The 27884-nt window shown below is 38.3% G+C and overlaps 1 long non-coding RNA gene across 1 annotated transcript; it reads right to left on the bottom strand.

The window, feature by feature from the left end:
- Window positions 1-505: 505 nt before the first annotated feature.
- Window positions 506-27884, bottom strand: LOC110195619 (uncharacterized). The gene is made up of 4 exons (XR_002320940.2): window positions 27677-27884; window positions 22017-22222; window positions 2359-2506; window positions 506-1486 (listed from the first exon to the last, which is right to left on the bottom strand). It is a non-coding gene; the product is annotated as an uncharacterized LOC110195619 (long non-coding RNA).

The following is a 27884-nucleotide window of genomic DNA, read 5'->3' as shown; positions in this document are numbered from 1 at the left end:
AAGACCTCTCCTTTCTTAGCTCAGTGTCCCAAGAATGAGCAGGGAAGGTCAGAATCTGGCACTAAGCCAAGGATAATCACCAGTTCTCTTTAAAAGCACAAAGGTTCAAAAGACTCCAGTCAGCAAGCATTTATGTCATACTTACTAAGAGCCAGGCCCAGGGAGGGGGTGGGGGAACAAAAAGAGACCTCAAAAATTAGTCCCTGCCCTCAAGGGGTGTACATGCTAATGGGGGAGAGAGAGTGGAAACACCTAGTTACATGCAAGTATATAGATAGTACATACAAAGTACATGACATACAGAGTATACGAAGGTAATAATGAAAAAGGGAAGGCCTCAGCAGCAGGGATGGACGTGGGTGAAGGAAGGACAAAGACAGGCCCCTGGTAGAAGGTGAGATTTAAGCTTATTCTTGAAAGAAGTCTGGGAAACTAAGCCATGGAGGTGAAGAGTCAGTGCACTCTAGGCAGGTGAGACGGCCAGTACAAAGACATTTTCCAAACATAATAGTTTAATTTAAATTTAATGGCTATAAGAAGGACCCACAGTTAAACCCTTCAGAAACCATATTTAAACCTCCTCCACTGGGGCTGCTCTTCACCCTAGAGATTTGTACAGTCTCTGTGACTTCATAGTAAGGGCCTGGGTAGGGCTCCAGCCAAGAAAGAGGCTAGGATTTACTCTCTCTCTTACCTCTCCCACTAGAGAGTGGTTGTTCCATGTCACCCTGGCTCGCTATTTATCCTCTGTGACTCTGTCCTGTAGTTCCCTCAGCTTCCGGCTTTGCTTCTCACGTTCTTAGTGTTTTAGGATCTAGGATAGGACATCTATCGAAGTGCTAGAATTCTGCTTAGAGCATGGCAGTCCCTTGGCAATTGCAGCAGGAAGTGTTCCTCTTCATGGAAGGGTATAGATGAGACCTGGAGAGCCTGGGATTTGATAGAAACTAGGAGATGGATATGAAGGGGATGGGTGCCTGGTACTACTGGTGGGGAAAGGAACTAGCAAGACGTAGGAGAAGAATTCCAGGAGGATAGAAGCAACGGGAGTAAAGATGTTTCTTTACATTGAAATCTTGCCTTAATGGCTAACCATGAGGTTGACCATGCCTTTTCCCATTCTCCAAGAAACTAGATGGATTGAGTTCTTTGTTCTTTGATCTTCTCTCCTTCCCAATCATGCATAAACCTCGCCTCCACAGTGGCTTTTACCTCTAGTCACAGAATTCATTTTAAATCTGCTTACATCCCTTCCACCCATAGTTCTCACTCACCCTCATGCCCACATCTTCCTGCTCTGCCTGGAGTGTCAAGGTAATGTGGGGAGAAGAGGTATCTTCTGTTAGTCCTGGACAAGATCCTTCTTTTTCTAGCCCCAGATCTCTTTCCTGTCCCTACTTGAAAAGTTCCCACCTTTCAGAAATTGCCCAGATGAAGCGCTCAGTGGTGGCACTTACAAGAATTTCCAGAAATAGTCCAGGATCATCTATGAGAGAAGAACAGGAGATTTGTCAAGGATTATCTGAAATCTTGCAGGGCATGGCTTGCACCTGGTTATCTTAGAGGAAATTCTGCACTCAGTCCATGTTGCTGACACTCAGATTGGAAGACTGATGCCAACATTCCAAAATAAAAGGTGGAAATAAAGCTGACAAGAAGGACTGGATTGATTTCAGTTTTGAGCCTACTACTCACAATGACATGGACAAGTTTATTCATTTCTAAATTGTGCCCTTGTAAACATATAGACAAAGCTCAGATCTATGAATGTAAACTCGATGTGTGGGCATGAAATACTTCTTCCTCCGAGTGACAGCAATACTTCTACATGTAAACTTTAAAAGAGAGAGACAACCAATTACATAGATTATTTGCCCCTAACAGTAGCACTCTGAAGGATATTCCATTTTATTTCAAGCATCAAACTCTCTTGTTAACTATAATTCTGCAGTCATATTTCATATATTTTCTACCAGTGATTTCAGCATGTGTGTCTGTGTGTTTATGAATAATATAATTTCCCTGTGGGTGTGAATTTCATCCTCTCTGTGATTCCCGTGCCCTAAACATATTGCTAGGCAACACTAAGCAGCACACATCCCACATTCCCCTAATTCTGTTTGATGTGTCACAAATGGACCTTTACTTTTATCTGCAAAGCAGAGTAACATCAGTGGGCTGGGTTTGGGGTTTTTAAATAACAGGTGTCAACACAGATCAAAGGCAAAGTAACACAGTGTTAGAAACTGGCAGAAAGGGGAAATAGTTGGCATGAGGCAAATGGTACATATTTGTTTTAGGGCTTTGGCTGGTAATTCATTAGTGAAATCTAATATGATTCATGCTATTCTCACTTACCAGATGACATCAAGGACAGACAGGGTACTGGCTCTCTTCCAAACTGCTACCGGAATCTGGAGGGTAACTGTAGGTGGGATACTCGTTCTGATGCCAGTGAGGTTGCAAGTATGTAATTTACTAGACGAAAATTATGCGTATACTTTATCTGTCAGAGGAGACCAATATTTTCAGGTGAGTATCCAGAGTATGACAACATATGTATGCCTACTGAATGAAGCTTTGCCTAGTAACTAAAGTAAATTTATATGTCCAATTCCTTTGATTTATTTTTAAAAGTACTGATATCTTTTGTTTTACAGCAGTTTGATTTCAGAATATGTCCCTGCTCCTTCCCTATCCAGAAAGCCATCCTTCATAACAAAGTATAAAAAAAAGTAATGGGAAAATCAGTTTAGGAAAACTAATCAATACATCAACCTCATTTGCTAGTTATACAAAGTTCCTTCTCAACCTTTCTATAAGGCCAAGTTTGGTATAATTATAGAACATTCAGTTCCATGCAACTGGGCTTTTTCCTATTTACATTTTTGTAGTCATTATAAGTATGAGAGCCATTTTCCCTGGTTCTATTTCCTTTTTCTTTAGGAAGAAAGGGCAAAATAAGAGAATAGTAGGTATGGCCAGTGCTAGAATGGGGTCCATGGTACACAAATGCACAGTACTTCATAACCCAAGTGGGGTCCCTCACATCAGACATCAGACAGCAGCAAACCCAATTGTTCAGATCAGCAAACTGCTCAAGCACCTGCTCCTATAATGCTGGAGTTGGAAGGGAACAGTGATCAGCCAGTCTAATCCTTTCATTTTAAAGATGAGGGATGAAAACACTTGCCCAAGGTCACGAGCTAGTCAGTAAACAGAGTGAGTATTCAGAACTGGACCACTAGGCTCCATGTCTCATGTTCACGCTGTCCTTGAAATGCAAATGAAAGGAACTTTAGCTGAAGGTTCAGAAAGGTGAATCTCAACATTTCTCAGGAAGAGACGAGTCAAATGGAAATGGTGAAGCTTGTGAAAAATATACATGAGTATTGGTAGGCAGATCTGATAGCTCCAGAAAAGTCTGCACAATGGAGTGAGAAGTTCCAACACTCAGTAAAGCCAATGCCCAGGGTTTGGAAATGGTAATCCATTTAGTCCTAGGGATACCTTGGAAGATCAGATCTGATTGGAGCTGGTGGCTGGTCACCACTGTTTTTTCTTGATTCCTCCTTGAGACTTAGGTTGTTAATCTCTATTCTTTCCTGAAAATTGTTACCAGGTTCTCAAACTTTCTGGTCTCAGAATCCCTTTACAATCTTAAAAATTATTGAGGACTTTTTCTTTATATGGACCACATCTATTGATATTTACTGTATTAGTAATTTAAATACACAAAATTTTGAAAATATATTCATTTTTAAAATAATTATTCATCTTAAAATTAATTCATTAAAATCCATTACATATTAATATCAATTTCTTTTTATGAAAAATGGTATTTTCCAAAATAAAAAATAGTGATAAAAGTGGCATTGTTTTACATATTTTTGCAAATCTCTTTAAAGTCTGGCTTGATAAAAGTCAGCTGGATTATCATATCAGCTTCTGCAGTCAATCTGGTGTGATGCTGTTTTGGTCAAAGCTTATGAAGAAAATACAGCGCCACACACAGATGCAGTTGGAAAAGGGAGGAGTATTTTAATAGTCAAATATCTTAGTATTACTATGAAAATAGTTTTGACCTCAAAGACCCTTTGAAAAGATCTTGAAGGACCTCTAGGGGTCTTCTGATCATATTTTGAGAGCCATTGTTATAAATCTAAACTATTCTCCTTTTCAATACTGCTCCATAAAATGGAATGGACGAAATGGCTAACACTAAATGGAAGCTATCTGAATGATAAAAGACAATCAATATATAGTTAGTTCACACTGTAATAGGAGCTCCAGGAAGATTAAAAAAAAAAAAGACAGAATAAATGGTCCCTGTCCTCTGGGAGATTATAATTGAAAGAGAGAACTGATTTGATTCAATCTATATCAGAGCAGTCAAGAAAAATTATTCTGATCACTTCCTATTTCACCTGTTGATTCATTTAAGGGACAGTTTTTAGTCATTTACTGTGTCCCAGCTAAAATCTCACCTTCTACAGGAATTCTTTCCCAATCCTTCTTAATTCTAATACCTTCCCTCTATTATTTCATATCTATCCTACATCAAGTTTGTTTATACATAGTTGTCTGCATGCTGTCTCCTCCATATTAGAGTACACAGTTGTCTGCATGTTGTTGCCTCCATATTAGATTGTGAGCTCCTCAATGGCAAGGCTTATCTCTTGTCTTTCTGTTTCTTACCAGTGCTTAGTACAGTGCATGGCACATTAGGTACTGTTAATTGTTTGACTATGTGCACGGAATGAACTTCAGCTAGGTACTTGTTGGAGGCAATACAAAGATAAATGTCCCCAAACAAATTACCATCTATGAATTTATGCCAAATAATAATGATACATGTACAATTTTTCTACTGCTGCATGATTCCACTGCAGATGTAATTACTTGGTTAAACACAAATTTACAATTTTTGGTGCCTTTTGGTTTTTTAGGTTGGGGCTTTGGCTGAAATGATTGTCTAGGTAGCCATACAATATAAACAAACCAGATAGTTAAAAATTCTCATTTTCATGTGTATATCAGTCAAAGACAATTTTATATTGCGGTGCTAGGAACAAAATAACATCTTTGCTACTGAAAACTCCTCAGTAAATTTTGAGGGATTTTATCCCATGGCCTAGTTCCTTCTAAATGACCCACTGCTTATGGTTTTTAGGGTACATGCACAGGACATTGTTTTCTTGAACCTCACAGTCAGCATGGAAGAAAACAACTTAGTCTAGGGTAGTTTTTCATGTCCATTTGAACCAGCCCATTTGCATGGAAGGTCTTAATGCACAACATTTATATAGGGTTTTAAAAGACAGGATATGAATCAAAACTTTCTATTTGATATGTTTCAAAGGTTTGTGATTTCATCAGTGTGTATATTCCCATCACTGATAGCAAAGACTATATATACAACTTGGTAGATGAGTTTGGAAAGTTAGCTGTGGGGGAAGAATTCACCCACTGACTACACTTGATGAGGAACTTCTAACTTAGCTGGACTGGTCTTTGTAGGGTTCCATTAAGTGGACCTTATGTGGTTCCGCACTGGTAGGACCCATCCAAGCTTGTCCTCCCTGGCATAACTTTTGAGAATCCAAAGTCTCCTCCAAGTTATGATAAGCTATCAGAGTAGGAGAGGTTTACTTGGATCATAAGATCATGGGTTTAGAGAAGGATGGGACCTTTGAGGTTATCTAGTCCCAACTCCTCAACTTATACATGGGGAAACTGAGGCTCAGAGAGATTAAACCACTTTGCTAAAGTCACACAGGGAGTAAATGGCAGAGCCAGGATTCCAAACCGAGGTCCTATAACGACAATGCTCTTTTTACTAACCCACAGTACCTCCCTATATTCACTATAAAAACCTAGACTAGGAAAGATAGACTCGCTAGCCATTGTTAGTTTCAAGTTAGTTTAAAGGTGATAACCAATTCCATTTTAGCAAAGAGTATTATAATATCTCCTAGAATAAGTAGCATCTTTTACATAGTCTGATATGTGCCTCAAACATTTATGATAAAGTCATATACTAGTTGGACATCTGTTAATAATATAAATGCAAAACCAAAGTATTTTTCTGTTTACCTTGTAAAAGTCATTCCTTCTCAAAACATGTTACTTACACTGATTTGCTACAGTCAGTGCATTGCAGGCAGCTATATGAATTTACTTCTCTTGGCAGTTCTAGACTATCCTGCCACAACACACACTGCAAAATGTTTGATGGGCTATGAAAATCTGGATGTACTAAAGCTACAGCTTGTGAAAACCATAAAATAAATACATTACATTTTAAAAATCTGTTATCTTATCAGACTAGGAAAAGTAATGATTATGGCTGAGGGTTCCACATCACTCCTTCAATCAAACAACTAAGCATTCTGCATTTATTAAGTTCCTACAATGTGCTAGTTGCTGAGAATACAAAGGCAAAAATGAAAGCAACTGCCCTCAGAGACTTTACATTCTACTGGGGAAAAGAAAAAGTCCACACAGAAGTCTATAGGAAATTGTCTCATCGGGGAGGCCCTAGCATCTGGGGAGATTAGGGAAGGTCTCATGTGCCAGATGGTGCTTGAACTAGGTTTGGAAGGAGGACAGGGATTCTAAAAGGTGAAAACGAGGAAGGACAGCATAATGATCGTGTGGCCTAGCCCATGCAAAAACACCGAGAAGAGATTGAATGTCACTTGGAAGGACGGTTGGGCTGGGCCAAAGAGTATATGAAGGGCAATAACGTGTAATAATCATGGAAAGCTAGGTCAGAGTCCATCTCGCAGAGGAACATGCCATTATTTGATTACGTACTTTTCATGGTGATGACGATGATGAAATGACCATAGGATCATAGATTTAGAGCTGAAAGGGACTTCAACGGTCATATATTTTAATCCCCTCATTTTATAGATGAAGAAACTGAGGCCCAGGATGGTTAAGGAACTTGCCTAAAGGCACACAGGTAATGAGCAGGAGAGGCTGGATTTGAATCCAGGTCCTCTGACTCTAAGGAACAGCTAGTGCTCTTTCCACTGTATCGCACCGCTTCTCTGACGATCATGTCTATTTCATTGTGGTGCAGGGTTAGATATTACATTATAAAAGTACACAGCAACTGGCTTTGACTCTCTGACCTACTGGTGGGCCCTTAGGACTGAGTTTAATGCCATTATAAATTCTGAAGCTTTGAATATGCCCAGAAGAACATGGCCATACTACACATATGGCTTTGCTTCACATTCTGAAATGACATGGAAGGGGGTGGACTTGGGGAGGGGCAACAAATACACACATACACACATATATGCATCTATCTATCTATCTATCTATCTATCTATCTATCTATCTATCTATCTATCTATCTCCTTTTCCACATCATTGCGTTGTAATATGCACACATATTTATGCTGATTTGTCAGAGGACCTGAGTTAAAAACTTACCTCTGATGCTTATTACCTATGTGACTTTGGGCAAGTCACATAATCTCTCTGGGCCTTGGTTTCCTGATCTGTAAAATGAGGGAGTTGAATTAGATGACCTCTCAGGTCCTTTCCAGCTCTAAATTTAGATCCTATAGTCGTCATCTTCATCATCATCATCATCTTCTTCTTCTTCTTCTTCTTCTTCTTCTTCTTCTTCCTCCTCCTCCTCCTCCACCTCCTCCTCCTTCTTCTTCATCATCATCATCGTCAAATGATGGCATCTCCTAAAAGATGAACTTAGACCTACCTACCTACCTAAGCATGGAGGCTTATTACCTAGTACTGCCCTTCACATAGTCTTTGGTCCAGCCCAACTGTCCTTATCTGTGATAGTCCATGTCTCCCATATGTGCCTCTGCACAGGATGCCCCTAGCTTCCCACCCCTCATGCCTGGAAAGAAACAGTAAGGTAAAAACATTGAACTAATATATATCAAGTTAAGCATTTAGTAAGCCCCTGAAAGCAAAGTATAGATTTTACATCATAGGATCCTCGAATATTAGAGCTGGAATGGATATTAGAAGCCATCTTACTCTACTCCCTTCATTCATACTTGAAGACAACTGAGCTCCATCAAAGTGAAACCACTGTTCATGATCCCCCATTAGTAAGAGGCAGAGCTGAGAGCTGAATCGAGTTCCTCTGAAACTAATGCTCTCTCCACTGCCTTAGGACATCATAAGGTAAAGGGTAAAAAATCACCATGGAAACCACGGTCTAGCTTGGGAAGAACTATCTTCAGATAGAAAATGCCTTTGCAGGTGCTGATGACAATGACATGGCGAACAGGATAGCCTTCATAGGGCTAGAATAAGAGCAGAATTCAACGTGCAGCTGAAGGAGCCAGAAGACAGACAAGATAAGAAAATGCAGAGGAATTTCTTCATGCAGGCTTCAAATACCTGATGTAAAATATAAACTTTAATAAAGCAAGTCCTTAGGTGCTTAAGGGGAATATATTAGCTTCCAACTGATTAAAATTCCTCGTTAACACTCAGCAAGTTAGGCTCCATAATCAATGAATGGTCACGGATTCTTTTAAGCCAAATGTTTTCTGTTTAAGAAGCTGTAGCATAAGGATAAACTTGTACAGAACGTGTTTAAACCAACTGAGGAGAATTGGGCATCAGATCCAAAAATATTTTTTGTACTAGAAATTTCAAACTAAGTAGGTTTAAACCTACTTAGTTTGAAATTTCTAGTACAACATGCAATTTTAAGAAGCAAATTATTAAAGAGAAATGTGATCAGAAATAAACTAACTCAAATTCTAGAGAATCCTACTGTGATGACTTTGAATGGACTTCCAATGAATAATGAAAATTAAATTTAGAAGGAACAGCAAACACTATAAAGTAGTACCTTTATAATTTAACAAATATCCTCCCCTATTTTTCTTTTGGGTTCAGAAGATTAATAGAATTGAAAGGATTAAATGCTTTGCTTTACAATATTTAAAAAGGAATACTTCTAAATGTATTTTGATGCTGAATGAATTTAATTATATAGAATCATACATTGTATATGGCATGGGCTTTATGGAACATATGTTTTACATATTACATATGCTTGTTTTATATCTGCAATACATCGCTGATGAATATTTATTGTTTTCTTTGTGCTTCATGAGGCACCTTCTTAGAAGTTCCCACGTGCACATTTTCTCCATGATACAGTCTTATTTTTTTAAAAAGTCTCTTTCATATACCAATCTCCTTTTTAGGGAGTTCATAATATCATAGGCTATTAGACACAATCTAATTCAATGTTATCATTTTATAGATCATAGGTTCATGGGTTTAGAGGAAGGGACCTTATAGGTCATATAATCCAACCCCCTCATTCTACAATAGCAGTTTTCAAAGCTTGATCTACAGACCTCTGGGGCTCTCTAGGACCCTTTCAGGGGGTCCTTTGGGTTAAATCATTTTCATATAAATACTAAAACATTATTTATATGACCCATATAAGCAAAAGCTCTTTAGGATCCTCGATAATTTTTGAGAGTATAAAGAGGTACCCAAGGACAAAAAGTTCAACTGGTCTATGGTTTAGAAAACTACAGCCCACAAAGATTAAGTGACTTATTCCAGGTCACAAAAGTATCACCTGGCAGACCCATGACTAGAAGAGAAAAGTCATGGAATCATAGACCTTTTTTGGACTTGGAAGGGACCGCAGACACCATCTGGTTCAACTGGCACTTGAACAAGAATCACTTTAAAGGTTTGCAAAACTCTTTACAAATATTATCTCATTTTATCCTTACAATAACCCTGGGAATTAGGTGCTATTATTATCCCCATTTCACAGATGAGGAAACTGAGTCACACAGAAGTGAAGTGACTTGTCACACAACTAGTAAGTGTCTGAATCTGCTTTTGAACATAAACCTTTCCGATTCTAGGTTCTCTATCCACTGTACAATCTAGTTGCCTCTAAAGGACAAATATGAAAGATGTGGAATCAGAAAACTTGTCAACTGATTAGTTATGGGGGTTTAGAGAGAAGAGTCAAGGATGACTCAGAGGTTGTGATAATAGTTACCTTGCTGGGGGGGGTGGGGGTGGGGGGGTGGATATCTTCCCCCTAACTCTTCTTCCTTAAGGCTCCCATTTCTTTTCCTTTAACTGTTCCTCCCATCATCATCTTATGGGCTTTCAATCATGCTAATCTCCTCCCTCTTCATGATCTCATTCTGCTTCTTAAATGCAGCACCCAGAATGTGGTCAGTCTGACTAAAGTGGGATTATTACTTCCCTGATTTTGGTCAATAGTCATCACAATGCAGCCTTAGATTGCATTTGCTTTTTTTGATATACATATTACACTGTTGTCTCATTGACCTCAAGGTCCATTAAAATCCAGGTTTTTTGTTTTGTTTTGTTTTCCAAGGGAACTGATGTCTAGGCACACTTTCCCCACCCAAGGCTTACTTGACCAGCCCTGAGTCTCAATTTCCATATTGGTGGCAGATAGGGACCTAGAGCACAGGCCTTTAACTTCCACTCCTACTTAGTTCTTGAGAAACATCTTCAGAAGGTTATATGGAAATATTTAATGAGTCTGAAATAGTTGGAGAGCCTTCATTTCCTGAGTGTTGGGTTCTGGTAATGATTTAGTACAGTATTCTATAAATTATGAAATTCTATTCAAGAAAAACAATGAACTATACCTTTGGGAACAAAACTATTCACCAGCAGTGAGTCAAATATGTCCTGACCAGAAATCACTGTGCATTTACAGAACATGTTTTATTGTGGTATACTGTCTAACATATATGGGGATCAAAAGAAATACAAAGTTTGAGATTTGCCCCCAAATCTCCCAGGACTGTCACTAAAAGACATAACTTTCAACATTACTTAAGGCAGGCTGTTTTTTGTTGGTTGTGGGTTTTTTTTATTCAATTAGAAACAGCAGTAGGCTGGTTATATAACGTGATTAATTGCAATATTATAGTGAAAAAATATAGGGCATACAGGTCTTAGACAGTCTCGTGCAAAGTCATGTGTGGGAGTGAAGGAGGGAGTTAAACAGCAAGATTTATCAGTTTGATTATGCACTTTTTGTGTGGTGGTGATTTATTCTCTCTGCGGTTTAATAAGAGTAACAAGCATATAGCTTAGAATGAATGATTGAATAAATATCCTTGCAATGAGTAAATTTCATGTTAGTTATAAAGCAGTTCTAAACCTTTGTGAGGCTGCACTTGATGGAGGCGTGTTGCTTAGCTCAGTGTCTTGTGCTTGACTTGACTTGATGAAGTCAAGTCTGTCTTAAAAGCTTGGATCTAATATTTGTACAATTTGAGGAGCACAAAAGCCAGCTGTTATGCCCCAAACCAAAACATTGGAACAGAAAATGAAAACTTGTATTTCTTTTTACTTATTTATCTCACAGAGTTGTAAATATATATGAACCCAAAGACAAGTCTCTTGCTCTTCCTCGGAAAGATAGTATGGTAATCCCAGGATAGGATGCATTCAGAAGAGGTACATCATATTTAACAAGTAGAAATGTACATGCAATCCAAAGGCTGAGAAGAAATCACAAAGAAATATCATTGTCACCAGACCGTATAGATTGGGGGAGCCAGAAGGAGTCTTAGAGATCACATAGCCAATCTCTTCATTTTACAGAGGAAGAAATTGACTTTCTCAAGGTCACACAGTCAGTAAATAGCAGAATTTTCATGATCATCAGGTAATCTGATTCCAAGTCCAGTGGTTTTCCCCTCATTAAATTGCTACCTTTTAGATATTATATGTAAATGTGAAATAAAAGTAAAATCAAGATATCCTTTGATTTTCTTAAAATTTGCTTTTCCTTTCAGAATGTTGCTCCTGAAACTTTAAGTATATGGAAAATGAGATTCAATATAACCAGTCATGAAAACACATATAATGTGTCCATTTGGGGCATATCTTTAATTGTTCATAAAATGTTTTATTCCTCAGAAAATGTAGAATAAATGTTGAATAGAGAAAGTAGGAGGCCTTTATGCTCTGTAATGTAGATCTCTTTATTATTCATAATCTTAAACTAAGAATGAGTAAACAGCCCCCAAGAAATTTTCCAGGCTCTTCCTAGTAAAGGAAGCTTTTTGGAGTATGAATATTTAACTACTCTGTGTGTGATTAATTATTACCAATGGTCTAAACTTCTTCCTGAGAAAGCCAGAAAAAAGAGAAAGCAAAGGATGGGCTAGACTATGACCAGATGATGTAAAGGCCATTGTTTATGCCAGCTAAATTAAGTGCTATACTCCTAAAATGGTGGTCTGTTCAACCTTTATTTTTTTTTTCTGAACTGTGAAGCATTCCTCATAAGATTATTTGAATATATTCAACCTACAACATACCACATGTTGATGTCATGAAACATTTGCAATTAATTTAAAACTAACAGCCTTACAAAATAGATGTCCATCAATTGGGGAATGGCTAAAGAAGTTGTAGGACATGAATGGAATGGAATAGTTCTGTGCCATAAGAAATGATGAAAATGATGAATCCAGAAAAGCATGGAAAGACTTTTATGAACTGATGCAAAATGAAGCAACCAGAATCTAGTAAACGATTTATGCAACAACTACAACAATGTAAGTGAAAAGAACAACAACAATTGTAACTGAATGCCAAGAAATTATATTGACCAAATTTAACCCCAAGAAGAGCTATAAGAAGGTACTTCCCTCCCTTTTTTGCAGAAGTGGGGGACTATGGGTGTGAAACCCTGCATACAACACTAGATGTTATATGCTTAGTTTTTTTTTTTGATGTGTTGCTTAGTTTTGCTGAAATGTTTTTTTCTTTTTTAAAAATTTCTTTGTTACAAGGGATAGCTCTCTGGGAGGGGAAACAAAGGGACACATTGAAAAATGTAGGTGAAGTAAAAACAAGACATCGGTAAAAATGTATTTTTAAGTATAAAATATTTAGGGGGCAGAGCCAAGATGGCAGAGTAAAAGCAGGGACTCACTTGAGCTCTCCCCCAAACTCCTCCAAATGCCTGTAAAAACTACTCTAAACAAATGCTAGAGCAGCAGAACCCACAAAAAGACAGAGTGAAACAAATTTCTAGCCCAAGACAATCTGGATGATCGATGGGAAAGGTCTGTTGCACTGGGCTGGGACAGCACTGCTGTCTAGTGTGGGCCACATAGGCATAGACCAGACTGCAGTGAATCTGGATCAGGACTCAGGGGACTGAATCACTGGCAGCTGTGGCAGTTTCCAGATTTCTCAATTCACAAATGCCAAAGACAGCTTAGAAGGTCCGTAGGGAAGGTCTGTGGCACCTGGGTGAGGGAGAAGCATGGGCCTCCCTGGTCCCAACACAGCTCTGGGGTGGTGATGGCAGTGGCAGCAGCTGCTTCCAGAAACCTCAGACCACAGATGGTAAGGGGATCGAACAAATGATCAGGAGATTACAGGGATCTCTTTGCTGGCACTGAGGCAGGATTATGTTGCTTTGCCCATAATTGGGATCTGGGTCACAGTCCTGGGTGGCAGTCCTGGGTGAGGAGGAGCACTGGCATAGCAAAGCTTGTGGCAGCAGTGAAGAAGGAATCCTCCTCTCAGTTCCAGGGCAGAAAAGAGTGCTTGTGGTCACTCACAGACCAGAGGATAGGCCAGGGGAGGAGTAAACACCTCTCCTTAGATCATACCACCTTGGAAGAACTGAAAACTTACAGGTCCCTAGAAGTATCTCTGAAAACAGCTACACAATATCCCTGAAGGTTGGGACAGTACACCCTCCACACTGGAAACTGAGCTCTACTTTAACAAAGAGTCAAAAAGTCAAGTAATCAGCTGGGAAAACGAGCAAACAGAGGAAAAAAACTGACTATAGAATCTTACTTTGGTGACAAGGAAGATCAAAATACACAATCAGAAGAAGACAACAAAGTCAAAGCTTCTACATCCAAAGCCTCCAAGGAAAATGTGAATTGGTCCCATGCCATGGAAGAGCTCAAAAAGGATTTTGAAAATCAAGTAAGAGAAGTAGAGGAAAAACTGGGAAGAGAAATGAGAGTGATGCAAGAAAATCATGAAGAACAAGTCAACACTTGCTGCTAAAGGAGACCCAAAAAAACACTGAAGAAAATAACACCTTAAAAAATAGACTAGACCAAATGGCAAAAGAAGTCCAAAAAACCAATGAGGAGAAGAATGCCTTCAAAAGCAGAATTGGCCAAATGGAAAAGGAGATCTAAAAGCTCACTGAAGAAAATACTTCCTTAAAAATCAGAATAGAGCTAGTGACTTTATGAGAAATCAAGATGACATAAAACAAAACCAAAAGAATGAAAAATTAGAAGACAATATGAAATATCTCACTGGAAAAACAACTGACCTGGAAAATAGATCCAAGAGAGATCATTCAAAAATTATTGGACTACCTGAAAGCCATGATCAAAAAAGAGCCTAGATATCATTTTCCAAGAAATTATCAAGGAAAACTGCCCCGATATTCTAGAACCAGAGGGCAAAATAGAAACTGAAAGAATCCACTGATCTCCTGAAAGAGATCCCAAAAGGAAAACTCCCAGGAATATTATAGCCAGATTCCAGAGTTCCCAGGTCAAGGAGAAAATATTGCAAGCAGCCAGAAAGAAACAATTCAAGTACTGTGGAAACACAATCAGGATAGCCCAAGATTTAGCAGCTTCTACGTTAAGGGACTGGAGGGCTTGACATATGATATTCTAGAGGACAAAGGAGTTAGGATTAAAACCAAGAATCACCTATCCAGCAAAACTGAGTATAATCAATGAGGAAGAAAAATTGATATTCGATGACATAGAGGAATTTAAAGCATACTTGAGAAGCCAGAGCTAAATAGAAAAATTGACTTTCAAATACAAGACTCAACAGAAGCATGAAAAGGTACACAGGAAAAATCATAAGAGACTTATTAAAATTGAACTGTTTACATTCCTACATGGAAAGATATTTGTAACTCATGAGACCTTTCTCATTATTAGGGTAGTTGGAGGGAATATATATAGACAGAGGGTGCAGGGTGAGCTGAATATGAAGGGATGATATCTAAAAAATAAAATTAAGGGGTGAGAGAGGAATGTACTGGGAGAAGGAGAAAGGGAAAGGTAGAATGTGGTAAATTATCTCACATAAAAGAGGCAAGAAAAAGCTTTTTCAGTGGAGAGGAAGAGGGAGGAGGTGAGAGAGAATGAGTGAACCTTACTCTCATTGTATTTGGCTTAAGGAGGGAATAGCATACACACTTAATTGGGTATGGAAATCTATCTTACCCTGTAGTAAAGTAGGGGAGACGGACATAAGAAAAAGGGGGGGGGTGATAGAAAGGAGGGCAGATTGAGAGAGGAGGTAATCAGAAACAAACACTTTTGAGGACGGACAAGGTTAAAGGAGAGAATAGAATTAATGGGGGATGGGATAGGATGGAGGGAAATATAGTTAGTCTTTCACAACATGACTATTACGGAACTATTTTGCATGACTACACATGTATAACCTATATTGAATTGCTTGCTTCTCAATGGGGGTGGGTGGAGAGGGAGGAAGGGAGAGAATTTGGAACTCAAAGTTTTAAAAATGAATGTTAAAAATTGTTTTTACTTGCAACTGAGAAATAAGATACACAGACAATGGGGTATGGAAATCTACCTTACCCTACAGGGAAATAGAAGGGGAAGGGAATAAGAGAAGGTGGGGTGATAGAAGGGAGGGCAGATTGGGGGAAGAATGCATGCTGTCATGGGATGGGGGGGGAGAGATAGGGAGAAAATTTGGAACTCAAAATCCTGTGGAAGTGAATGTTGAAAACTAAAAATAAATTTTAAAAAATAAATATAAAATATATGTAAATATTAAAATGTTAATTATTCATTTTTGGAAACCATGACTAATGGGATTTAACTACAGAATGTCAGTGCTTCAAATGCTAAAAATTATTAGTGAAGAAGCAAAAGAAACATGGATCAGAGACTACAGGAGATAAGGCAGTGATATAAAATCTGAGGACATCTGATTCTTTTGTGTACCCCCCTTAGATCCTAGCATTGGGCTCACTAAATACTTTTTCTGGTAGAGTAGCATAAAGCCTACTGCTTCTATTTCTCTACCTAATTTTTCCCAAAAACTATGTTTAAGAAAAAAAATTAAATGCTATAATTGAAAGGAGACAAATGGACTAGACATTTGCTCTATGGAAAAAAATAACGTGTTAGAATTCAATTCAAATTTAATAATTGTACAATGCCTTAATTTAAGGCATTTGCCTCGTTCCTTTTTTTATCTGACATTCCAATATGTTCTGTGCTTCTTGAAATGACAAAGCTGTTGATTCTCACCAAGACAATCCTTTCTCAAGGTTCAACACAGAAACAGCTTTTCTCGACTTGTCTTTACCAACAACTTGCCACGTCAACAAGAATTTATTAAATGTCTACCATGTTCCAGACACCATGATAATTGCTGGGAATACAAAGAAAGACAAAATTGCCAATGCACTATCTATTAAATGTAATCATTTCCAGAGCAAAATAATGGAAGAAAGTTCTGTTCCTAGGAAGTGTTCAATGGTTCCACAACATGTGTTGAAGTGAAGGACAATTAGGTAAAAATAAATTAAGACAGAAGAAGAGTTTTTAAAAGTTAAACTTCTATTTATAGGGATAGATTCATTTGGCTCTTTCCGGAGCCTTGTGCTGATGAGCTCAGTTTCACTTTGCAAGCCTTCATATTTCTTTGTTTCGTCTCCAGGATGCACTCTCAATACAGTCAAATCACTTAACTTTTCAAAAATCCATGGCAATGGTTACATGATAATCTTCATGAAATCGTATTGGTTATTAAGGTGTGAGAAAGACAAATACACTGTGAGAAGGAGAAAGGGAGCAGTAGAATGAGATAGATTATCTCATATAAAAGGCATGAAAGAGCTTTTACAGTAGATGGGAAGATATGGGAGGTGTGAGGGAGAGAGTGAACCTTACTAGCATACATACTCTGTTGGGTATAGAAATTTATCTTACCCTACAGGAAACTAGAAGGGAAATGGGGCAAGGCAAGGGGGAGGGGGTGATAGAAGGGAAGGTGGATTGGGGGAGGTAAAAAACAGAAGCAAAACACTTTTGAGGATGAACAGGGTGAAAGGACAGAGAGAGTAGAATAAACAAGAGGAAAATAGGATGGAGGGAAACACACAGTAATCATAACTGTAAAAACATTTTTATAGGAAGTTTCTCTGATAAAGATCTCATTTCCCAAATATATAGAGAACTGAGTCAAATTTATAAAAATAAGAGCCATTCCTCAGTTGATAAATAGTCAAAGATACAAACAGGCAGTTTTCAGACAAAGTAATCAAAGCTATCTACAATCATATGAAAAAATGCTCTGTCACTATTGATTAAAGAAATGCAAATTAAAACAACTCTCAGCTACCACACCACACCTACCAAACTGGCTAATATTACAGAAAAGGAAAATGACAAATGTTGGAGTGGATGTAGGACAATTAAGACACTAATGTACTGTTGGTAAAGGTGTATACTGATTCAACCATTCTATAGAGCAATTTGGAAGTATGCCCAAAGGACTATAAAACTATGCATACCTTTGACCAAGCAATACCACTGCTAGGTCTGTATCCCAAAGAGATGAAAACAAAACAAACAAAGAAAAAAGGACCGATACGTGCAATAAAAAAATTAGTAGTTTCAAAGTAACCTAGAAACACTTCTATGAGGTAATGCAGAGTTAAGTGAGAATAAAGGGAGAATAATTTATATGATAAGAACATCATTACATAGACCAATAACTTTGAAAGATGTAATAACTCTGATAAATGCAATGACCAACCACTATGCCAGAAGACTGATGATGAAGCAGGCTATCTACCTCTCAACAAAGAGGTGATGCACTTAAGATGCAGGATAAGACATTTTTACATGGCTAGTGTGGGAATTTATTCCGGATAAATAAATCAATACCTAATTTGCCAAATCACTACCTAACATTCATTATACTACTCACTTCTAGAATGTAGTAAATGTCAAACAAATTTTGGAGAGTGGGTATTAGAGAAATTACTAAGAAGGAAATATCCCTTTGTGATTCTAGATAAATTCTTCTTGACCAGGCACATTTCTTTTAAGCGTTTTGCTTTTCAGTTTCATTTTTTTTCAATGGAGGCAGGAGGAGATGGGAAAAGAAAGTGTTTGCTAATCAAAAAAATAAATAAATAAATACTGCTTTTTAAAAAGAATGTAAGCTCCTTAAAGATAGAAATTGTCCTTTTTTTTTTTGCTTGTATTTGGATTCCTAGTACTTAGCACAATGCCTGGCATATAGTAAGTGCTTAATAAATGCTCTATCTTCTATCTGTCCATCTATCTGTCTTTTTGTCTATCTTCTGTCTCTATTAATAAGCCTGTCAGTCTATCTATCTATCTATTATCTGTCTATCTATCTACCTTTCTATCTATCTATCCTGGAAACATCTTCCAACTGCTACTGAGCCTGATGCCTCTTTCTGTCACTGTCTCTCTGTTGCTGTCTGTCTCTATTTCTCTCTGTCACTGTCTCTCTGTGTTTCTGTCTGTGTCTCTTTGTTGTCTCTCTGTCTGTGTCTGTCTCTGTGTCTGCCTCTGTGCGTCTGTCTCTCTCTGTTTTTGTCTCTGCCTGTCTGTCTCTCTGTCTTTGTCTCCATCTCTCAGCCTTTCCCTGGCTCACATGTCAAAGAGTGATTGATTTATGATTACTTGGAGAAACTTCTAGAACAATAGCGAATTTACTTTGCTCACTGATTCTCCCTTCTGTTTTATTGCCACATAAAGCAGGTAGAATGGTTCATTACTAAGTGTTTCTCAGTTATTTTGCTTATTGGTTATTTCATTTCTTAAAAAACAATGGTTTACTGGCTAAAGATAATGTTACTTAGCACTAAGTAGATATTTTTGCTATGGATAGTCTGGAAGTGGGGAACAGAGACCTGTGGTAACTGATTCCATAAAATTCAAGTGGCTAGAAGACCATCTTCCAGTTTGGCAATCAACAGACTGCTTGGGGGCAGTCTATTGCATTTTATGAACTCTATTTACAACCTATTTTACGCTCTATAACTTTGCTGATACAGAGACCTTTGCCCTATACTAAACCCTCCTGACCTAATCTCATTATCCCTAAGCAGACAGGTTGACTTGGACCCAGAGCCTTTTAATTTTTCTCCATCTGCCAAGCAAGAGAAGGGGAGGAGAGAGACACTTCAAGAGAAGATGATGCTCTGAGCTAGCCCTCCTTCCCAAAGTGTGATCAACAGAGATAAATGTGATCACTTCCTCTCATTCACTGCAAAGAGAAGGATATGAAAAGTATTCCTCACCCATGTGATCTCTGCTGGGAATCACGTATATTTTGTATGCTCAAAATCCCTAAATGGAGCTATGGTCTCATGAATGTGGTGGATTTTTGTCTAATTATGTAGCTAGTATCCATGCTTGTCCTTCCTGTGCATTTATCCCCCATATTTTTCCATAAGCCCACCCCAGGAGGGTTCACCCAACTTTCTGAGGACCCTCCCCACTTTAGCTTTATATTTAAAAGATACTATAGTGTAGCAGTCTGGTTATCTTTTGCGCTAACAATTTGACCATCCCATCCAGTTTTTTGAAAGAAAATGTTTGCTAGTGTAATGGAGTAATACCAGCACAGAGTTCAGGTTGAAGAGGGATTCCCAAAGGATGGCGAAATTCTCTGGATGTTTCTTCTGTGGATGACATTGCGCTGATTTACATAAACACCAGAATACTGCAGACTCCTAGAAAAGCTCTGTAACTAGGGGTGTGCTGGGAAATGTTTAACAACCAGTTCCCGGGGGGGAACATTACAGACACTTAAATTTAATCTGCATTATTAACATTTTCTTCATCACTTTCTTAATTCTATACAATCAACAAGACAATAAATCAGGCCCTGATTTGTAGCTTGTTGATTTTCCAAGGTGTAAATGGTCCTAACAACACTTTTACAATCAGCTCCAGCTAGGCAGTTACCCACTGGCTGCGTCACACACTTGTCACTCAAAAGGGTTTATCCACAACCATCTACATGGGAAAAACCAAGTGGATAAAGAATATTTCTGAAAAAAATTATGAAAAATGTAAAATTTTTACAAAGGACATCAGAGAGGTTCATGGTAAGCAGGCTGTAATATAAAACAAACAATGAATTAAAAGAAGAAATGGAGTAAAGGATGTAGCGAAGGCAATGTAATGTTTTCTGTAGCTTTTTTTAGAAGTTAATTTTTTTTTAACGAACAAAAATCTACTTTCTTTCCTTCATGCATCATGGCAGGGGAAGAGGGGGAGAAAAGTTAAACACTTATAACATATACATATAGTCAAGTTACTGGTTCTTTCTTTTTCTTTCACGTTAGCTAATGGTTTATCTATTTTTAAAAGAACCAGCTCATAGTTTTGTTTGTTAATTCAGTGTGGTTTTTTGGGGGAGTTTTTTGCTTTCAATTTTGTTAATCTCATTCTTGATTTGCATATTTTCTATTTTCGCATTTAATTGGAGTGTTTCTATTTGTTGTTTTGCTAGGTTTTTTTTAAGATGCATGCCCAATTCTTTGATCTATTCTCTCTCTGTCTCTCTTTTGTGATGAAAGTGTTTAGAGAAATAAATTTTCCCCTCTGAACTACTTTGATTGCATCCCCCAAAATTTGGTACACTGTCATTATCTTTAATGAAATTATTTACTGTTTCTTTGATTTGTTCTTTGACCTACTGATATTTCAGGATTGTTTTTTCAGTCTTCAGCTAATTTTCAATTTTTTAAAAAGGTAATTTATTGAATATAATTGTCTGTGGTGCCTTTCTGCAAAAAATGATTTAAAAAAAATCAAAACCACTTTTTGCTGCTGCCTTTTTGAGTTCATCTGAAGAATAACAGACTTTTCTTCAGCTCCTTATTCTTGTAACAAGCATTTATTAAGTGTTTATTATGTGCCTTCAGCTTTGTAATTCATTCTTCCATTCTCTTTCATTTTATGGATATTTATCTCATTCTCAGGGTAGCTAAGTGGCACAGTGGGTAGAGTACCAACCTTGAAGTCTGGAAGACTCATCTTCCTGAATTCTAATCTCATCTCAGACACTTACTAGCTGTGTGACCTCACCCTGTTTTCCTCAGTTTCCTCATCTGTAAAATAAGCTGGAGAAGGAAATGGCAAACGGCTCAGTATCTTTGCCAAGAAAAGCCCAAATGGGGTCATGAAGAGTAGGATGTGACTGAACTGAATAAACAAGAAAAGTATCTCATTCTCATTCATAGCTATGGTCATTAATTGTGTATTTATCTCCATCTTCCTGGCTTTTATTTTTTCCTCTTTTTGCTCTTTGCCATCTCTTTACAAAGAAGAGGATGATGAGAGATGAGCATACCTAGCATGAGTGCTCTGTGATTGAGGCAATCAACTTCTGCCCCTCTTCTCTTTCCCTCAAGGATACCCCAGTCGGATGTTCTTATCTTTTCTTTGATTTTAAAACCCTCTTCATTGTTCACTTTATGAGGTTAAAGTTCATTTCAGGCTAATTCCTCCTTGAATATACCCCTACCTCTGATTCTCCTTCTCTCCCCTCTCCTCCTTGGTTTAAATGATTTTCTGCACACCTGTGTGTATTCTACCATGCCTTGACCAGTGAAAATGAAATTAGGGTCTAAGTGTTCCCCATTTTCTCCATCTAACCTCTTCCTTTTCTCCCTTAGTTTACTCCTTTTTCTTTCCCTTTCTTTTCTTCTTTTATGATCATCAAAACATAATATAACCACTCCTGAATGCTCTGTCTCACTTAACACCTTCTATGACCCTTGATGACATTAACTTTTTGAGGAGACACTTAGGTCATCTCTGCCTTTTAGAATATAAGCACTCCATCCTTGCTTAGTTCCTACTGAGTGCTCACTTGCATTCACCATTTTGTGTTTCTTTTGATTCTCACATTTGTATTTCAGAGTTTTTACTTACCTCTGGTCTTTACATTAGGAATTCTTAGACGTCCTCTGTCTCATTTCAGGGCAGCTGGGTGGTGCAATGGATAGAAAGAATCCTGGGCCTGGAGTCAGGAAGATCTGAATGCAAATCTGGCTCCAGACATTTACTGGCTGTGTGATCTTGGGCAAATCACTCAACTGCTATGAACTTCAGTTCTTTATCTGTAAAATGAGGACACACTGGAGAAAGAAATGTGAAACCACTTTAATGTGTTTGCTAAGAAAACTCCATGCACAAGCCCATGGGGTCATAAAGAGTTGTACATGACTGAACAACAAATATAATTTGAGGTCCGCTTTTAACCCTGTGAGATTTTGTTTCAGTTTGCTAAGTAAAGGATTCTTAGTTGTAAGCCTATATCTTTGGTCTTTTGGAATACTGTATTCCAAAATCTCTGCTCCTTAATAGTTGTGACTGCTAAATCCTGTGTAATCTTGACTGATTCCTAGATACTTGAACCTCTTCTTTCTAGCTGCTTGGAGTAATCTGTCTTTGACCTGGATGCTCTGGATTTTAGCTATGATGTTCCTGGGAATTTTCATTGAGGAGTACATTTGTCCTCTGGTTCTACCACTTCTGGTTAGTTTTCTTTAATGATTTATTCAAATATAATATCCAGGTCCTTTTTTTTTTTTTGGTAATTAATGTCTTTCAGGCAGTAAAATAACTAAAAATATCTCTCTCTTAAAGTTCTTTATAACCTGACCCTTTTCTGTCTTTCCAGTTTTCTTATACCTTACTTCTGTCCATGTACTCTTGCACTCCAGTGACACTGGCCTTCTTGCTATTTCTTGCATGTGCTACCTTTTTTCTGGACTCCAAGCATTTTCACAAGCTGCTCCCCATGCTTGGAATGCTCTCCCTCCTAACCTTCATCTCCTGGACTCCCTGGTCTCCTTTACATCTTTGTTAAATTCCCGTTTTCTGTAAGACTTTCCCAGGCCTTAATCTTAGTGCCTTAACTCTTAGACTGCCCCCAACTTACGCAACACATAGCTTGCTTGTATATATTTGTTTGCATGTTGTCTCCTCCATTGTTAATATGGCTACTTGATAGCAGGAACTGTTTTTTGGCTTTCTTTGAATCCCTAGTACTGAGCATAGTGCCTGGCACATAGTAGGAACTTAATACTAGTTGAATAACTGACCATCTTTCCAGTTCTGTTCCTTTTGATATGATTGATATTTTAAATTCTCTTTTATTTCGTCAGTATTTTGATTTTTGATTTTGTTGTCTTATGGAATCATTGATTTCTTTTTTGGCCCATCCTCATTTTCAAGAAATCTGTTCTTTAAGTAAGACTTTTAACCTTTTATTCTAAGTTCTCAATTGTCCTTCAAGACTTTCCTCTAAAGCTAGCATTTTCTTTCTACTCCTTTCTTCTAAAGCCCTCATTTTATTTATGAAATCACTTAACACTTAAAAACTCTCTTATTTCATTGCTTCCAAAAATTCTAGTTGAACCTATCCCCAAGTTGTGTTTTTCTTTGAGGATTTGCTTGTGGATGCTTTGGAGTTACTCTCTTCTGAGTCTGTGTCTTGGGCATCCCTGCCTCCATAATAGGTGGGATAATAACAATAATAATAATAATAATAATAATAATAATAATAATAATAATAATAACAACAACAACAACAATAATGATGATGACAGTCTTTTTTGTTGTTGTTTACTCATTTTCCCAGCCTTCCCAAATTGGTACTTTATATTAGAGTTGGGCTCTGCATATTTTGGAGGTAAAGCCTGGTTTGTATTTTCTAGGGTCTTGCTGTTACTTTCTTCAGATACAGTGCCATGCTCTTTACTGGACTCAGGGGTAACTCAGCTCTAGGATCTGCAAATTTTCAGTATACCCAAAGCAGCCACATTTAGGGTGAAGTCTGGTCACTGTGCTCTTGGTCTGAGCTTTTTGAGCTCCTGCCCCAAGCTTGGGTCTGGGTGACACAATTGACATACTTGCCCCTAGTTGGATCTCCAGAAGGCTGCGCTTTTTCCAGTTCTTGTCAGTTGGCTGGAAGGCTTGTAGATTTAGAATTGCAGGCTCCCTCTTGATCTGAGTTCTTTGCCCTCTTTACTTAGTGCAGACTTCAGACTGGCCTGGGGGCTAAACATGTAATCCTGCTCTGAGGCAGAACCACTTAGCTGCTATTCTGTTCTGTTCCTGCTTTTCGTCCAGTATACAGCCTCAGACCCACAGCTGCTCTGGTCCCTACGTGCAGATCTCTTCCTCAATCAGCCCTGGATCTGCAGCCCAGTTCTGGGGTCAGAGCAACAGGGCTGCCAGGTGACCCCCATTCCTGTTCCTTAAAGAGACTTATGCCTATCCCTGCTGGATCCAGGACTTCCTTCCCCTCATATACATCTGTAGGGCTCAATTCAGTCTCAGTGATGTAAAGCTCTCTGCAGCTGCCTTCCTAGCAAGACCATGTCCCCAGAACTCTTGTTTCCTTTTGCTGACCTAGGCTGAAAAAATAATCTACTGTGAATTTTCCTTGAGTTTTCCAGTTACAACTTAGTCTGGCACTCTTTCTGGGTCTTTGTTGGAGTTGTCGCAAAGAGCAAAGCTCCATTTCTTCTTCCTGCTCTGCCATCTTTGCTGGTCTTCCATGTAGCTTTTGGAAAAGCCACTTAGTATTTCAAAAGAAGCATTCAAATTTATGTGGTTTTTTTGTTTTGTTTTATTTTTAATTGCTGTAATGATTTCTTCCCTTTTGGGGCAGTGTTTGAGACTGCCAGGGAAGAGATGGTGTCAGCACAGAGGAAGGTAGAGGACAGAATGAGTTAAAAAACAAAGAGGGTTATAAAAAACAGGCCAGCTACTGATTCAGAGAAAAGGTGTCAATGTAAAGCAGGGGCCCAGTAGGGCACAATCTATCAAGAGAAATAAAGGAAAAGTGATCATTTTCCCTAGATGTGTATGATGTTGAAGGACAATATGGTGGAATGGTAATTCAGTGTATTTTAAGGGAAAATAAAACCTAGCAGCAGTGGGATGGAACCACAATCCTTTACCAACTGTATGCCTGTTGTAACTTGCTTTAGTCAACATACCTTCATGTAGGGCTGCTTATCTTAATGTATAAAGGACGTAGTAAGCATATACTTGAAGTGGTCCTGAGCACCTTTGATCAGACTATTTCTACAAGCAGACTTCTTAAAAATTTCTGCCTTCACTACACTTATATGTCTTTCTCATCTTGTGATTTTGATATCTCATCTTAGTTCTTGCCATTGTAGCCAACAATCAAGAGAATTATAGAATTCAAAACATAGTAACATATGTTCTGGACTGTCAGCTTCCAATGACAGTCTTTCTGATTAAAAAAAACCCCTCTTATTCCACACATTTAAAGTTCAACCTTATGCTTTCTACTAACATTTCTACCTCTATTTAAACAGTCCATTTAAAGTCCAAAGGCACAAATGTGAATTCTAGGAATATACTGATCATTTACTCCAGCCCGGGAACGGAAATTTGCCTGAATTAATACACTGGTTATTCCTGACAAATAAATCTTGCATAAAGCCATTCTATGCAACTACTAGACTCTCCTCTTCCCCCTTCTACATCTGGGCTTTCAAAGAATGAGAATGGCTTTAGGGATGTTAGAAATGTAGCGTTTCAGGATGGCTGCCAAGTCCTACCTGTCTCAAATTTTTGTTGCTCACGACCCATTCTATTTGATTTTTATCTCGTGGGGGTCTGTGCATCTGTGACAACTCATTCTGAGTAACAAATGCCTTTGAAGCACCTACTATGTGAACAGGATCATGATGTGTCACTCTTCCTTCCAAGAAATTCCCTCTCATTCTCTTTTTTCTTTTGCTTCTCTTCCTTCCATCTTTGCTTTGGTTACTGTGGCTGGAATAATTCTAATTCAAAGAGGCACCAGAAACTCAAAGTAGGCCTTAAATTAAGGCTGGGTCTAAAACTGGTGGTAGCGCTGTACAATGCAATCAGGTTAGTTCACCACAACCTTCCTCTGGGGTGCAGTCATCCAACATGGAGCCCAAAATGGTGTGGTTAGGTAAACTTCTAGAGAACCGAATACCCCACTTGGATCATCCAGTTACATCGCTCAACTTGAGGTCAATCTTAGTAAGGTCTACCATCTGAATACTCTTTTATTGTTTGGCCAGGAGTCAATCTTACTAATTATCCCAGGTCCTGTGGTATTTCTACATGAAAGCTGGTTACATCCTATTATTCCTGGAATTCTGGAGCCATCGAAGGCCATTCTCAGGGCCCACTTCTCTTGTATTCACTGGCTTTGTCACAGGTGGGACACATAAAGGGCATAAAGCGCCATGGGATAACGATGCTTCCTGTGTTTGTCCAGTATAACAGTATAGAGGTTTACTGTGACACAGGGCTCCTTTTAAAAAGCTGGTCCAAAAGCAAGTCCCTCTTTTCTATGACACAGATCTACTTCATAATATTGCTCCCTAGTTTGATATGTTCTTTTTTTTTTTTTAAGGCATTTGGGGTTAAGTGACTCGCCCAGGGTCACACAGCTAGTGAGTGTCAAGTGTCTGAGACTGAATTTGAACTCAGGTCCTCCTGACTTCAGGGCCGGTGCTCTATCCACTGTGCCACCTAGCTGCCCTAATATGTTCTGATAGATTAAAGGTTGTAATTGCTCTCCCTCCCCAGCATTTTTAGCCCTTTCTTGGAATTTAGTGGATTATTTTAAAATAAATCACTTATTTTCTAGATTAAATTAGAACAGTACACCAGAACCATAGCTCTAGAGCTAAAAGGAGCCTTAAATATAATCTAGGCCGACTCCCTCATTGTATAATTAGAAAAGTAAGACCCCAAAAGATTAAAAGCTTTGCCCAATGTCTCACAGGCAGTAAACGCCAAAGTTGGGGATGTAAACCCAGGCCAATGACTCCAATTCCAGCCCCTTATTCTATTACTATATACTTAAGGGTGTTCCCTTGTTTTAAGAAAATTTGATACAGAATGTAAAAATCAAAATTAGATTTCCTAAACAGGTAAATGAAAAGGTGACCATTTTCATCATGATATGATTCTTTCCATTTATTTAAGGGTTCCTTTAAAGAGTGGTTCCCCTTGTGCATTTAGGTTTTCGTCTTGCAGACATAAAATGTTAGAACCGAAACTTTATGCTAATTGGGAAAAGGAGTAGACATATACAAATTTAACTAACAAAATGCTGCAGAAACACGTGTAAGTTGGGATACTCTTCTAGGGAGAAGTGACTCTACAGCTTCCAAAAAGGCAGCGTAGGATAGTAACAAAGAATAAAACAGCAGATTCTGAATGAGAAGACCCCAACTCTAATCCTGTCTATTTTTCTGAACACTTGTGTGATCTTGGGCAAGTCACTTAAGTGCTGTAGGCCTCAGTTTCCTCATCTGAAAATTAGAGGGTTGGACTAAAAACCTCAGAGGTGCCTTTCAGATCTAAAATTGTATGATTCCCTGAGATCATCAGTAATGATCTGAAGTTACCATTATAGAATTAAAGTCATCAAAAAGTTCTGGATCATGATGGATGAAGATGCAAATAAAGGAAAGGTCTCTAAAACTTAAAAGGAAAAAGACATCAAATGGAAAATTGTTGAACAGTGACAGCTAACCAAGAAAGCACTTTGTACATACGTTGCAGATCTCAGGCCTATTTTCTTCTTCTTCTGGTCCTGATCTGTAATTTTAACAGCCTCTACTGATTTGATTCAGTAGCTCAGTCTCTGTTTTAGAGTCTTATAGTTGGGAGGGCTGAGGGGTTAACTGATCTGTCTTCGGTCACACAGCTTCAACAGCGAACCTTAGTAAATGAGAACAAAAAATTACAAAAGCACAAACTAAG

The sequence above is a fragment of the Phascolarctos cinereus genome, unplaced genomic scaffold, assembly GCF_003287225.1.
Source record: "Phascolarctos cinereus isolate Bilbo 61053 unplaced genomic scaffold, phaCin_HiC Scaffold_4;HRSCAF=312, whole genome shotgun sequence".
Lineage (NCBI taxonomy): Eukaryota > Metazoa > Chordata > Mammalia > Diprotodontia > Phascolarctidae > Phascolarctos > Phascolarctos cinereus.
The sequence above is the reverse complement of the archived record's forward strand: the minus strand, read 5'-3'. Positions and strand labels throughout refer to the sequence as shown.